The sequence below is a fragment of the Hemicordylus capensis genome, chromosome 2 (assembly GCF_027244095.1).
Source record: "Hemicordylus capensis ecotype Gifberg chromosome 2, rHemCap1.1.pri, whole genome shotgun sequence".
Classification (NCBI taxonomy): Eukaryota; Metazoa; Chordata; class Lepidosauria; order Squamata; family Cordylidae; genus Hemicordylus; species Hemicordylus capensis.
This window is the reverse complement of record NC_069658.1, coordinates 146497367-146509772: the sequence shown is the minus strand read 5'-3', so window position 1 is coordinate 146509772 and position 12406 is coordinate 146497367. Positions and strand designations below refer to the sequence as shown.

Below are 12406 nucleotides of genomic sequence, written 5' to 3'. Positions count from 1 at the left end.
ACATTTTGTTTGTACCTTGTTAATTGGAGGAGATGATCACATTTATGGAGATGTTGTGTTGCCTTAAGGCTTAGCCAAGCTGTTTTTATTTTAGCTGAATAGGAAAGAGTGAATGGGAGGCTTGAACTATGTGCTTGCTACTTCTATTTGGGGTAGTTTGTTTGTAATCCCTGATCATGTTATGATAAACATGAACTGCGCTGGAGAGAAAATACAACTTTTCCTAAATATACTGGATTTTCCTCCATATAATGTCAAAACTCCCCCCTCCCCCACTCTTTTCTTTCCCCTTCTAGGAACATAGGAAGCTGCCATATACTGAGTCAGACCATTGGTCCACCTAGCTCAGTATTGTCTTCACAGACTGGCAGTGGCTTTTCCAAGGTTGCAGGCAGGAATTTCAGCCTTATCTTGGAAATGCCAGGGAGGGAACTTGGAACCCTCTGCTCTTCCCAGAGTGGCTCCATCCCCTAATGGGAATATCTTCCAGTGCTCACACACCAAGTCTCTCATTCATATTCAACCAGGGCAGACCCTGCTTAGCTAAGGGGACAAGTCATGCTTGCAGTGCTGCCCATGATCCAGTCCTCCTCCAGCCTGTAATTAGCACTTCCAATAATAACTGTTTGTTTAGGTATAGTTCAGGTTGTTGTGATGCTGAGCTGAATGTTTTTATTATCCTTAAATGTGAAGTGAAAGCAAGTAAAAATCCAATTTTATAAAAAGAATTGTAAGATACACTTCTTTCCACATTTATGGTGTCTGTTCTATAATGGCACATAATAATGCACATTTGCTCACACTACCTTAATACTACTGCCCAGAACAAAACTCATTCCACTCACTGATGATAAAAATTAGAGGGAACCTTGGCTAGCACCAGCCCCCAAAAGACAATGGACAGGGCTTTGGTGCCATCTAGAACACGGACAACTGCAGAGCGTCTTAAACCACTGGTGTGGAGGTGCATCAGAGTAGAGGGTTACAAAGCCCTTTGCTTGTGCAGGAGGGAATCGGAAGTAATATTGCTGGCCTTTCAGCTCTTATTTTTATTTGTTGTTTGTTTGTTTGTTTATTTATTTATTTATTTATTTATTTATTTATTTCAGTTTCTATACCGCCCTTCCAAAAATGGCTCAGGGTGGTTTACACAGAGAAATAACAAACAAATAAGATGGATCCCTGTCCCCAAAGGGCTCACAAACTAAAAAGAAACATAAGATAGACACCAGCAACAGTCACTGGAGGTACTATGCTGGAGGTGGATAGGGCCAGTTACTCTCCCCCTGCTAAATAAAGGGAATCACCACGTTAAAAGGTGCCTCTTTGCCAAGTTATAGCAGGGTTTATTCCTGGTTTATTCTATTGCATTTGTATCCTGCTCTTCTTCCAAGGCTCTCAGAGTGATATATGTGGTTGTGTTTATCCTCACAACAACCCTGCGAGGTAGGTTGGACTGAGAGATTAGTGGACAGGCCCTGAGCCACCCAGTTAGTTTCATGCAGGAATGAAGATTTGAATGAGCCCTCGCTCCCTTCAAAACATGGCCCCTGTAACTAATGACAAAAATCAGTTGCTGACCAGGGGTAATACATATTGTTGTTCACTGTAGGCATGTAATGCTGTATGTTCAGAAAATGCATGTTCAGAAAATATACTGTGGAACAGGCATCCATTTCCCAATACCTGGCTCCATTTTCTTTTTTAAATAGTAGCATTATTATTTCAAACCTTTGGTTTGAGAAGTATGGTGACTTCTTGGATGTTTTGAATGAGCCCACATTAAATATGTAATGTGCATTACTTTAAAATGTTCTTGAAGGAAGCACATTTTGTCTAGCGTTTGCAGACAAAAGAAGCCCCATTGTTGCATGTTGAACAGAGAAGTTTGTACATTTAGTTACTGTGCCAGTCTGTTTTGTTCCGACTATTGTGGACAGACTGTGCCAGAGTCTTTTGTTTACAGAGCAGGAGGGGCCTGTTAGGATGTCTGAAGAGCTATTGTACCTTTTAAAACAAAGATGTAGGAGAGGGATTCTTGGCAGTTGCAGTCAGTCATACAGGGTGGGAAAAACCTGCACCTGTCAAAAGTCTCATCTCTTCCTTCTGCACAACTATTACAGGATCTGGAGTTGACTCTTTCTTTGCTTCTGATCACGGTGGGCTTAACAGAAGCACATGGATCCTGTAAAATGGTTGTTCTTTAAACTTCCTAGCTCTAGGGAACTGCTTCTCAGCCTGTGCAAATATTCGTTTGCGAATAGCCGGAGCCAATTAATCTGCACAAGCCCTCAGGCACTGCATGCAGGCAAGCATTCCCTGTGCAAACCAAATTCCTCACCAACTCTTTACTGGTTCTGGGGACTCCTGAAAGAGCGCAAAGCCCTGCTGCATTTCAGCACCATCTTAGAAAGCAAGTGTTTCTGACAATGTCTGTTTAGAGGCAGAGGGTCAGCGTTGACCCTGCAGATTTTAGTGTGGAGAACATTCCATCAACCTAGGAGCATGACCCCCAAAAAACCTACTACAAGAGAATGTCAACCTTTCTGCAAACAAAAAGGACTAGGAGTACAGTTCTGTCCAAAGGTCTACCTCTCCTGAGGGAGCTCATATGTGAAAAGATTCTGTCTGAGGTACCCTGAACCCAGATGGTGTAGGGCTTTAAAGGTCAAAAACAATACCTTTTGAATTTAACCCAAGCATACATTGGTAGCCACTAAAAGTAATATGGGCATTATGCAGCCCCAGCAACTAGCACCAATAAATAACACAATTGAATTTTGGACTAACTAAAGTTCCTAGATTGAGACCTCCCCATGGAGAGTGCTTTACAGTAGTCAATCTAGAACAGGGCTACTCAACTTGGGCCCTCCTGCAGATGTTGGCCTACATTTCCCATAATCCCTGGCTATTGGACACTAGGATTATGGGAGTTGTAGTTCAAAAATAGTTGGGGGGCCTAAGTTGAGCAGGCCTGATCTAGAAGCTATCAGGGTGTGCATAAGGACAAGGTTTGTATCTCCCAGGAGAAGGCACAACTAGTAATCAGCCAGAGGATAAAAGGAACATCAGAGCCCTGTGTCCATGTTATGTTCAATGAATATACAATCTAGACCTATTCAGACATTATTTTGTACATGCATACAGATGTTTGTATATGTGTGCATGTGTTTGTGTGCATGACTGTACATGTGTTTGCTTTAAAAATCAACCTGGGTACGGCTCCCTCAAATGCAAGGCACAGAGAGGACGTGTACTGCTATGTGTGTGTTGAATGTCGTTTCTGAATAACTGAGTGTATAGATCTATACATGTGTGCACTGCACACAGATGCCCTATTACATTTTCATTGCATGTGTAATCTGTGTACACATGAATGGTTCACACTATGTTCAATACATGTCCAGCTGTATGTGCGTATACTTGCTGCAATCCTCATGCTGACAGGCCGGGCTGTTTGACGTCAGTTTCCAAATGGTAACAGTCTTATTCCTATCAATCCGTATGGCTAATGTAAGAGATTGGCTCAAATGGGGTTTCACAGTTCTTACCACTCATATCTTTGCGATGATGGAAAAGCATCATGTGCCTTCAGCTGGTAATTATCGCAGGCAGTGTATCTCTGGAACATCACAAAAGCTTTTAAGCTTGTCAGCTGCAGCTCTAGGATTTCCCCGCACCCTGAAGGTCTGTTTTTCAGGCCTCTGTGTTTTTAATTATTATTTGTTCTGGATGAGGGATGAAGAGAGCAGCTCAGAGGTCATTGCAGGTGATTCGTTGTGTGGGACTAGAACTTCACTGGGGTCATCCTGTCTTCCCCCTGCTCTCCTGTGTTTCAGTTTGGGCCAGCATGGTAACTGGAGTATCTTTGGCTTATACTTGTTTTCATCCAGGAGCAACTGGTAGTCTTGACTTGAAGCAGGGTCTGAAAAATCATAGGAACATAGGCAGCTGCCATATACTGAGTCAGACCGTTGGTCCATCTAGCTCAGTGTTGTCTATGCAGACTGGCAGCAGCTTCTCCAAGGTTGCTGGCAGGAATCTCTCTCAGCCCTATCTTGGAGATGCTGCCAGGGAGGGAATTTGGAACCTAGATGTTCTTCCCAGAGCAGCTCCATCCCCTAAAGGGAATTTCTTACAGTGCTCACATGTAGTCCCCAATCAAATGCAACCAGGGTGGGCCCTGCTTAGCAAAGGGGACAATTCATGTTTGCTACCACAAGACCAGCTCTCCTCCCTAGCAAGGACGGGATAAATCCTTATTTCCTTGCTCCCACCGCAAGGAAAATAAGTGGGCACACATGTTTCATCCCTTGCTTTCTCTATTTCAGTTTCTATCTCAAGACAGTGCAAGAGTCTAAGCTCTGCCAGGGTAACCTTGGAATGTGGCTTCTTTTTTCATCTCTGTGCGGAGTGAGTTTTGTTCTGGGCGGCAGTATCAAGGCACTGTATGCGCACATGCATTTAGAGTGGGGCCTTTCTGATCCAACCTGAGCAGGATCTAAAATTAACTGCGCGATAATCAGAAAACCTGTGAGCGCTTGCACATGTACACACGCCTTAGAGGGAACAGGGGCTTCAGTGCCAGGAGTCAGCTGTAGAACGTCAGTAGTGATAAAAGACACCACTGAACACCTGCAGAGTGCATTCTTCCCTTGCAATTTAGGGACTCCTCATCCATTTGGGATTAGGGATATGGGCTTCTAGAACAGAGGTTGAGATCCTGGGTGAGAGGTGAGCTGCATACATACATCCAAGGGAAGCCTGAATGGAATTTCTCTGGTGACCCACTTGGTTTCTGTCTGGGTTCCTACAGCTCTGGGTTTTTGGATCATACCGATTTCTCTTCCAAGGTCTGGTGGATGTGCTGTCTGTGTGGCTGTGGGTGGGTGTGTGGAGCGATTGCCTTGCATTGACAGCTTCTGATCAAGGTGTTGGGATATTTTCCCTGCAAGGAAAGAATGACACCTTTAGGACTTTTTAGCCTAGAGGAGAGGCAACAGAGGGGAGGATATGATAGCTGCTCAGAGGATCGAGGTGCTCTTACCCCTGGATTTCTGGGCTGAAGTCCAGGGCCTCCACACCCCCTGGAGGCCCCATATCCTCTTTAGTCTGTCCCGGGTGGTGTGGTGGTCACCATGCTGCCGGCCCACACTGTGCCAGGCACCAAGCTTGACCTCTGCTTTAGAGACAGGAGAATGAGGGAGATAAATAAGTGGGATGGTAATATGTTAAGTTCTGTGTTAAAATATAGCTGTTTTGTAGTATTACATTATTGTGAGTCCATTTGCTGTTTGTGCCCTCAAGAACCCATGTGTTAAAAATACTGTCAGGGTGTGTGTGTGGGGGGGGGGGTGATGCTTAACTTGCAGGTGGGAGGGGAGTGGCACTCCAAAGGCCTTTAGCTCCAGGCTCCAGAATTACCTAGGTACACCTCTGCAGAGGACCATGAACAATGTAGAGACTCAGACAATAAGAGAGACTTCAAAAATGGCTCAGGGCAGTTTACATAGAGAAATAACAAATAAATAAGATGCACTCCTGTCCCCAAAGGGCTCACAATCTAAAAAGAAACAGAAGATAAACGTCAGCAACAGTCACTGGAACTACTGTACTGGGGGTGGATAGGGCCAGTTACTCTCTCCCTGCTAAATAAAGAGAATCACCACGTTAAAAGGTGCCTCTTTGCCAAGTCTGCAGCAAAGTTTTTCGGGACAGGCAAAAGGAAGTAGAGTACTCTGTGTAATGCGTAATTATAGAATTCACTGCTGCAAGAAATGGTGAGGGATCCTGTAATGCTGTGATTATTTTAACAGTATAAACACACCAATTCTTTCATTTTACTGATGATTGCAATTATGGATTTATTTCTCGTGGAGAGAAAAAGCCAAGATGAACAAAAGGAGAGGGGGAAATTAAGAAAATAGCTATTTATAGAAAACAAAAAGGGGGGGGGGCTGAAACAGAAAAAGAATCTGAGCGGACATTTTCAACAAGCAGTCCCAACAGATCCAAAGTTACCTGTGCAGAAGCAGCAGGGCTCAGCATGCTGGGAAGACTCTCACTCAGCATTGCGGCTTCCGTTCCACAAATCCAGACTTCTTTTTAATGCTTACCGAGAAACAAAGAGCCATAATAATTTCATACTGCATTTATTTAATAACTCAAATTCACAAATAAAAAGGTACTTGCAAAGTCCATTTCGTTGTGTCGTCCTGATTCTCCTCCATTTTTACTGCTTTCAGACCCATAGGCGTGTGTTGTTTTTTAATTTAAAAAATTTTGAATTTTTGTTCCTTTGGTTTAAACTAGAACTGTTGTATGATTGGTCAGTTGGAGCTGAAGCACCAATGGAGAAGATGCTTGATGGAGATGAGAGTTACACCCCCGGCCTTCCCACACACATTTCCAGAGGAACGGAGGGAGATAGGCCAGTGCCTGGACTCCGGCTCCCATTTCCCCCCACCCAGAGCAATCTTTGCGTTATTCTATTTCCTCTCTCAGAGTCCCTGACTGTAGCCTCTCTTACATATTCCCCCTCTTCTGTCCTTGCAGGACTGCATACATGGTGGACATTGTTCGTTTCTTACTCCCCCGGGCTGTGAGCCAGCAAGCAGGTCCTGACGCAGCTCAGCGCTAGGTGTTGAATGGGTGTCTCTTCATTTCAGGTAGTTTGGTGTTGGGGCAGATCATGACTGATAGTTCAGGAGTCCAATAGATAGCGCTGAATGGCCCTGAAGTGATCCTGATGGAGGAAGCCATTGGAGCCTTGTGAAATGGCACAGACCTACCTCTGCCTGATGGGGAGGGTTGATGCAATAATGTCAGGCGATTCTCTTCCCACCCACCCACATGCATGTTAAGGAACAGGAGGTGAGAGGTTGCTTCTGAGGTGTTCACATAAGGAAATAAACTGAGTTTTGGAGATGCTGGGCTAAGAGCTGGAACATTGTCAGATTTTTCTTTGGGGACCTGATGTAGCCTTTTGCTGCTTGTAGGAGTGCTCTGCTATTGTCACTCTATCTCAAGCTTGACTTGTATATTTGTAAATAAATCAAATACAGGAGGACCTCGATATCCACAGATTTGTGTATCTGCGATCGGGTAAAAGACATCTGACCTCAGCGTGTGTGTATGTGTGGCGGGGGAGACACGCTGGCATCATGTATCAGTGGGTCGGAGGTGGCTGGAAATGACTGCGGAGATAATTTCTGGCCAACATTTTGTGTTCCAGTGCCTCAAAATGGCTCAATTTTTTAAAAAATCATTGGAAAAAATGACAATTTGGGGCCAATTTTTGGTCAATTTAGAGATAATTTGGGGGGCACACAGTGCAACTCAGGACCAGTGAATCATGGCAGGGAGCTTCCCACTGCACCCCCCCCCAATTTGGCCAATTTTCTATCATTTTAATCATTTTCCTGGCAACCAGGAACCTAATCTCTGCGATCCCATAGCCCCAATGTCTCAATATTTGCTGTTTCCGTATCCGTGGTTGCAGCCGGGAATGGAACCCCCGTGAATATCAAGGTCCTCCTTTACTACAAAGGACACCCAAAGCCTCCAGTTATCTCTCCTTTAAAGGAGGCCAGAATCCAAGGAGTGCTGCCTCCTGAACGTTTTGCACTTGAGGAAGTTGGGAGAGGCTTCAGTGGTCTTAAAATAATGACTAGACAAATTGATGGAGGACAATGACGGCTGCTATTCACCATGTCTAAATGGACCTTGATGTGTGAGCACTGCAAGATATTCCCCATAGGGGATGGAGCTGCTCTGGGAAGAGCATCTAGGATCCAAGTTCACTCCCTGGCATCTCCAAGATAGGGCTGAAAAAGACTTCTGCCTGCAGCCTTGGAGAAGCCGCTGCCAGTCTGTGTAGACCAATGTTACTCAACGTTTTTGGAGTCATGGACCAATACATTCTTTGTGTGCAATTTCCCAGACCAACAGTTAGTAAAGGGGTTGCTCCCCACCCCAACCCTCTGCCCCTGGCCCCCCATAACAATATGGGGCTGGTAGGGGCCATCGCCGGGAACTCATTTCCAGGCAGCCCTCATTGCTGGATAATGTTCATTTGAGGAAGCTAAATGAACGTTATCCAGCAGTGAGGGCTGCCTGTCTAGAAATGAGCTCTGGAGAGTTTGCCCAGGCTATGTGGATGCCAGGCCCCACCCCTCTACGTGTGATGGACCAGTACCCTTGTGGACCGGCACCGGTCCGTGAACCGATGGTTGAGAAACACTGGGATAGTACTGAGCGAGAAGGACTAAGGGTCTGACTCAGTATATGGCAGCTTCCTAAGTTCCTAAGACCTTAATGTATGAAAATTGTATACCTCAGAATACTAGATACTGGGGATAATCGGGGGTGGGAAGCTGTTTCCGTTATATGTTGTTTGTATGTACAGGAGCTTATGCCCTCCTTGTGAGCTTCTGGAGACCACTGGCTAGCTGCCATTGGAAGCAGGATGTTGGAGTAGATAGGTTTGTTTCAGCATTATGTCCTTATACCTGCATTCCACCCTGTCTCCCAGAAATCCTGGTGTCTGTAGAGTGCAAGTGGAGGAGAATGTCCTTTACCCCATGCTGCTGGAAATTTTGTATGAATCCTCACACAGCACTCATCTGCCCCACAGGTTGAAAAACAAATGGACCAATGTCTTCCCCATTAAGCAGCAGGTAGCATCCGGAGGTGGGAGCTTGCAAAAAGCAAAGCACGTGACCTGCTCAACTGCCTTAAAGCTGATGTTAAGCAGCACACAAACACACGTAAGTTTTGGCAGGGCCGTTGATTCAGTGTATTCATGTGCTTCTCCCCCTTGCTGTATTTGCAAACTTGTTTTCGCACAAGCCTGGCATTGTCTGTAGAGGTTCATTAGCATTGTTAAACCTCATGCCGGATGTTGAGTGTTTATCATTCAGAGGACTCAACCCTACTGAACAGAAATGTTTTGCCAGTGATAGATTAACCCTTGATGGGAGCTTAAATATATGATCAAATGTTACAATTATGCTTAATTATAACTGCCGTGGTATATGAAAAGGAGATACGGCCTATGGTAAAGAACCAGCATAGTATCTACAACTCAATGCCAGTAATGTGTCCCTGGTGTCTTTTTACCTATATAAAATAAGCAAGCAGAGATCTGTAAAAATGCCCACACATCTTTCAGTTGCACTACCTCCCCTGTGTCAGTTCCCCATTCACCCTCTCACATGTACCCATTTACACTTCCTATCCATATACCTCTCTCGCACTACTTATGCCATTAATGCACTACTCTCTGGCATACAGACTCAATCATATTACTTAGTTAAACTACTCTGTATTGTAATAGTACCTCTCTTTCCTGTTCTTCTTTCTTACCAGTGCCTCCACCTGTTCTTAAGATTGTCATGCAGTGGTGACACTAGCTATGTCCCTCATACTAGATTTCTGAAACAGAAAGAGGGCGGGGGGGGGGACGCCACTGATCTGGGAGGGCGCTTGCCCACTCTCTGGAGTCACCTTTGTTTGTATGCTCCCCTTTAAAAACAAAACAAAAAACACTTCTGACACTTGAAATGCTCACATGCCACAGCATTTCACGAGCTGAGCCAATGGGTACAGTGGGCTCATTTCAGTCAATTGAAGCTAGAACAGTTACAGCCAATGTCTATGGGGACCTCCAATGTAAACTGTGTTTACTTAAGTTTTTCTTTTATCCAGCTCGGGACACAAATTTGCAGCACCACTATTTTTCTACAAATTGATGTTATGATTGCTTCTCTACTCCAGATGGCCGTGGTGGAAACAGATTGTCTGGACCCAAAGCAAACTGGCTTTTGGGTGGGCTGTGTGGTAGAGACTGCCTTGGTTGACCTGTTGGATGATCTCCAATTAGGAATCAACAGGGGGAGTGTGACTCTGGTTCTTTTGGATCTCTCAGTGGCTTTTGATACCATCTACCATGGTATCCTTCTGGACCGCCTGAAGGGGTTGGGAGTGGAGGCACTGCTTTGCGATGTTTCTGCTGCTATAACTCAGATTCCGGATGATGTTGCTTGAAGATTATTGCTTTTCAAAATGAGAACTATTGTATGGCGTCCCGCAGGGCTCTCTCTATTTTATCTCCAATGCTTTTTAACATCTCCATGAGACTGCTGGAAGAGGTCATGAGGGGATTTCGTGCAAGGTGTTATCAATATGCTGATGACACCCAAATCTATTTCTCCATATCAACTTCATCAGGAAATGGTTTAACCTCCCTAAATGCCTGCCTGGAGTCGGTAATGGGTTGGATGAGGGAGAACAAACAGAGGTTGAATCCAAACAAGATGGGGGTACTTAGAAAATGGTTTAGATCTGTCTGTTTTGGATGGGGTTACACTCCCCTAAAAGAACAGGTACATCATCTGGGAGTACTTCTGGACCCAAATCTTTCCCTGATATCTCAGGTTGAGGCAGTGGTCAGAAGTGTTTTCTATCAGCTTTGACTGATATGCCATTTACATCCATATTTTTAGATAAATGATCTTAAAACAGTTGTGCATATGCTGGTAAGATCCAGTCTTGACTACTGCAATGACTCTACATTAGGCTGCCTTTGTACATAGTTCGGAAACTGCAAATGGTGCAGAATGCAGCAGCCAGGCTGGTCTCCAGGGCTACCAGAAGAGACCACATTTTCCAATTTTAAAAGAACTGCACTGGCTGCCAGTAATTTTCTGGGCAAAATACAAAGTGCTGGTTATTAACGATAAAGCTCTGAATGGCTTGGGTCCAGGATATTTAAGAGAGCACCTTCTTAAAATCCTATTAAAATCCTTAAAGGCCTATTAAAATCTTCAGAGGAGGTCCAGTTACGGCTACCACCAACTCATTTGGTGACCCAAAACCAGGCCTTCACTAAGGTTGCCCCAGCTCTCTGGAACATGCTCCCAAACAAAATCAGAGCCTCCCCATCTCTGGCTGACTTTAAGCAACATCTGAAAACGCACTTACTTTATCAGGCTTTTAGTTCATAAGGTTTTTTTAAAGTTTTATTGATATTTTAAATAATCCATTGTGTTTATCTGTATACTGTCCAGAGAGTGTATATGGGGTGGTATATAAATGCGAAAAATACATTTTTAAAATGTGCTTTGCTAACCCTATTCATCCTGTTACAATAAGTGCAATAACAGAATACCTTAAAAAGCTTTGACTTTGATATAGAGAGACCTCCATGATCCATCAGTGCTCTCACATAGGAGTTGTTGTGTTTCACACATGTGAGGTTTCAAATGTGACAATCTGAGTATTGGAGATTTCAGAGAGATTTCTTGTAATATTGATTTACAGATATGCAGGCTGAGTTGAAGTGTAGTCATGTAGTGCGAAGGCAGTCTAAGCTCCCCAAAACAACCGCAGCATTTCAGAATGTCCCATCTCCAAAACACAGCTTTTGTAGCTAGCGCCAAACTGTAGAACTTTTTCTATCTTATTTTGTGTGTGAGAGTAGCCAGGTTCATACTAGACAAATTGTTTCTTTCATCTCCCACATGCTGCAGCTGGATATAGCTTCAGGTGACTCCCACAAAGGGGTGTGCCTTTAAAAAAAACAACAACAAAAAACCCCTGATAAAGGCTAGTTAAGGATATTAGTCATCATTAGGAAAACATCTCTTTGATGTCAGCCACCAAAACTGTACAAGGACCTAGAAAGAGAGGGTGCTTGCTCTTTCTTTCTTTCTTTCTTGATTGATTGATTGATTGATTGATAGATATGATGGAATAGCATGGTTCAGGATAATACAACTGAAGGGCTTTGTGGGCTGATGCTTAAAACACCAGTGTAAGGAGATGCTTGGGATTGGACAACAGATTGGACAACAGCCCAGGCCTAATCCCAGTCTGGAGAGGAGTTGCTGATATGATACCTCTTCTTGCTTATGCTCTTCCTCATGCGTAGCAAGGGTGTCCTGTCGACGATGCTTTTCCCCCAAAATCCGATTCACAAGATTCAGTGTTCTTCTGAGACTAAATCCCATCTCTGTTAGTCCTTGCAGAATCCAATTTTATTTTCCCCCTTGAGGCCTTGAGGGAGCAGCTTTTGCAAGAGGTAGCTTCATGTGGCGAGTTATATTTATGACTGGCTGTCCACATCTGTCAGATATATTAAGCACATCTAGACAACACCTCTTCACTTTTGTGGTTTGCATGGGCATGGCTTTAAACAGCCCAGAACCAAATAGTGAGCTGTTTATACAAAAGAGATGGGTGCTTTCTTAGGAGGTCTGTGCTTACCTGGAAAACAATAAGTCTAATGATTGAGCTGTAATATGCACATCTACCTCCAAGACATGCACTCTGGAACTTGCTTTGTAAAGTATACCTTCTCACTGATCATAGACATACCACTTAACCATGGTTTGCTTTACTTAAT

At 44.2% G+C, this 12406-nt stretch overlaps 1 protein-coding gene across 6 annotated transcripts in view; it reads left to right on the top strand.

Annotated features, from left to right (window-relative positions):
• The window catches only part of FRMPD1 (FERM and PDZ domain containing 1), a 106000-nt gene that overhangs the window by 25958 nt on the left and 67636 nt on the right, over positions 1 to 12406 (top strand). For 4 of the 6 annotated variants that reach the window (XM_053300972.1, XM_053300977.1, XM_053300976.1 and 1 more), the window contains exon 2: positions 8636 to 8768. The exons of the other annotated variants lie outside the window; for them this stretch is intronic. The gene's annotated coding sequence lies outside the window, so the exon portion shown is untranslated. The remainder of the gene's footprint in view (positions 1 to 8635; positions 8769 to 12406) is intronic. 6 annotated transcript variants of the gene reach the window in all.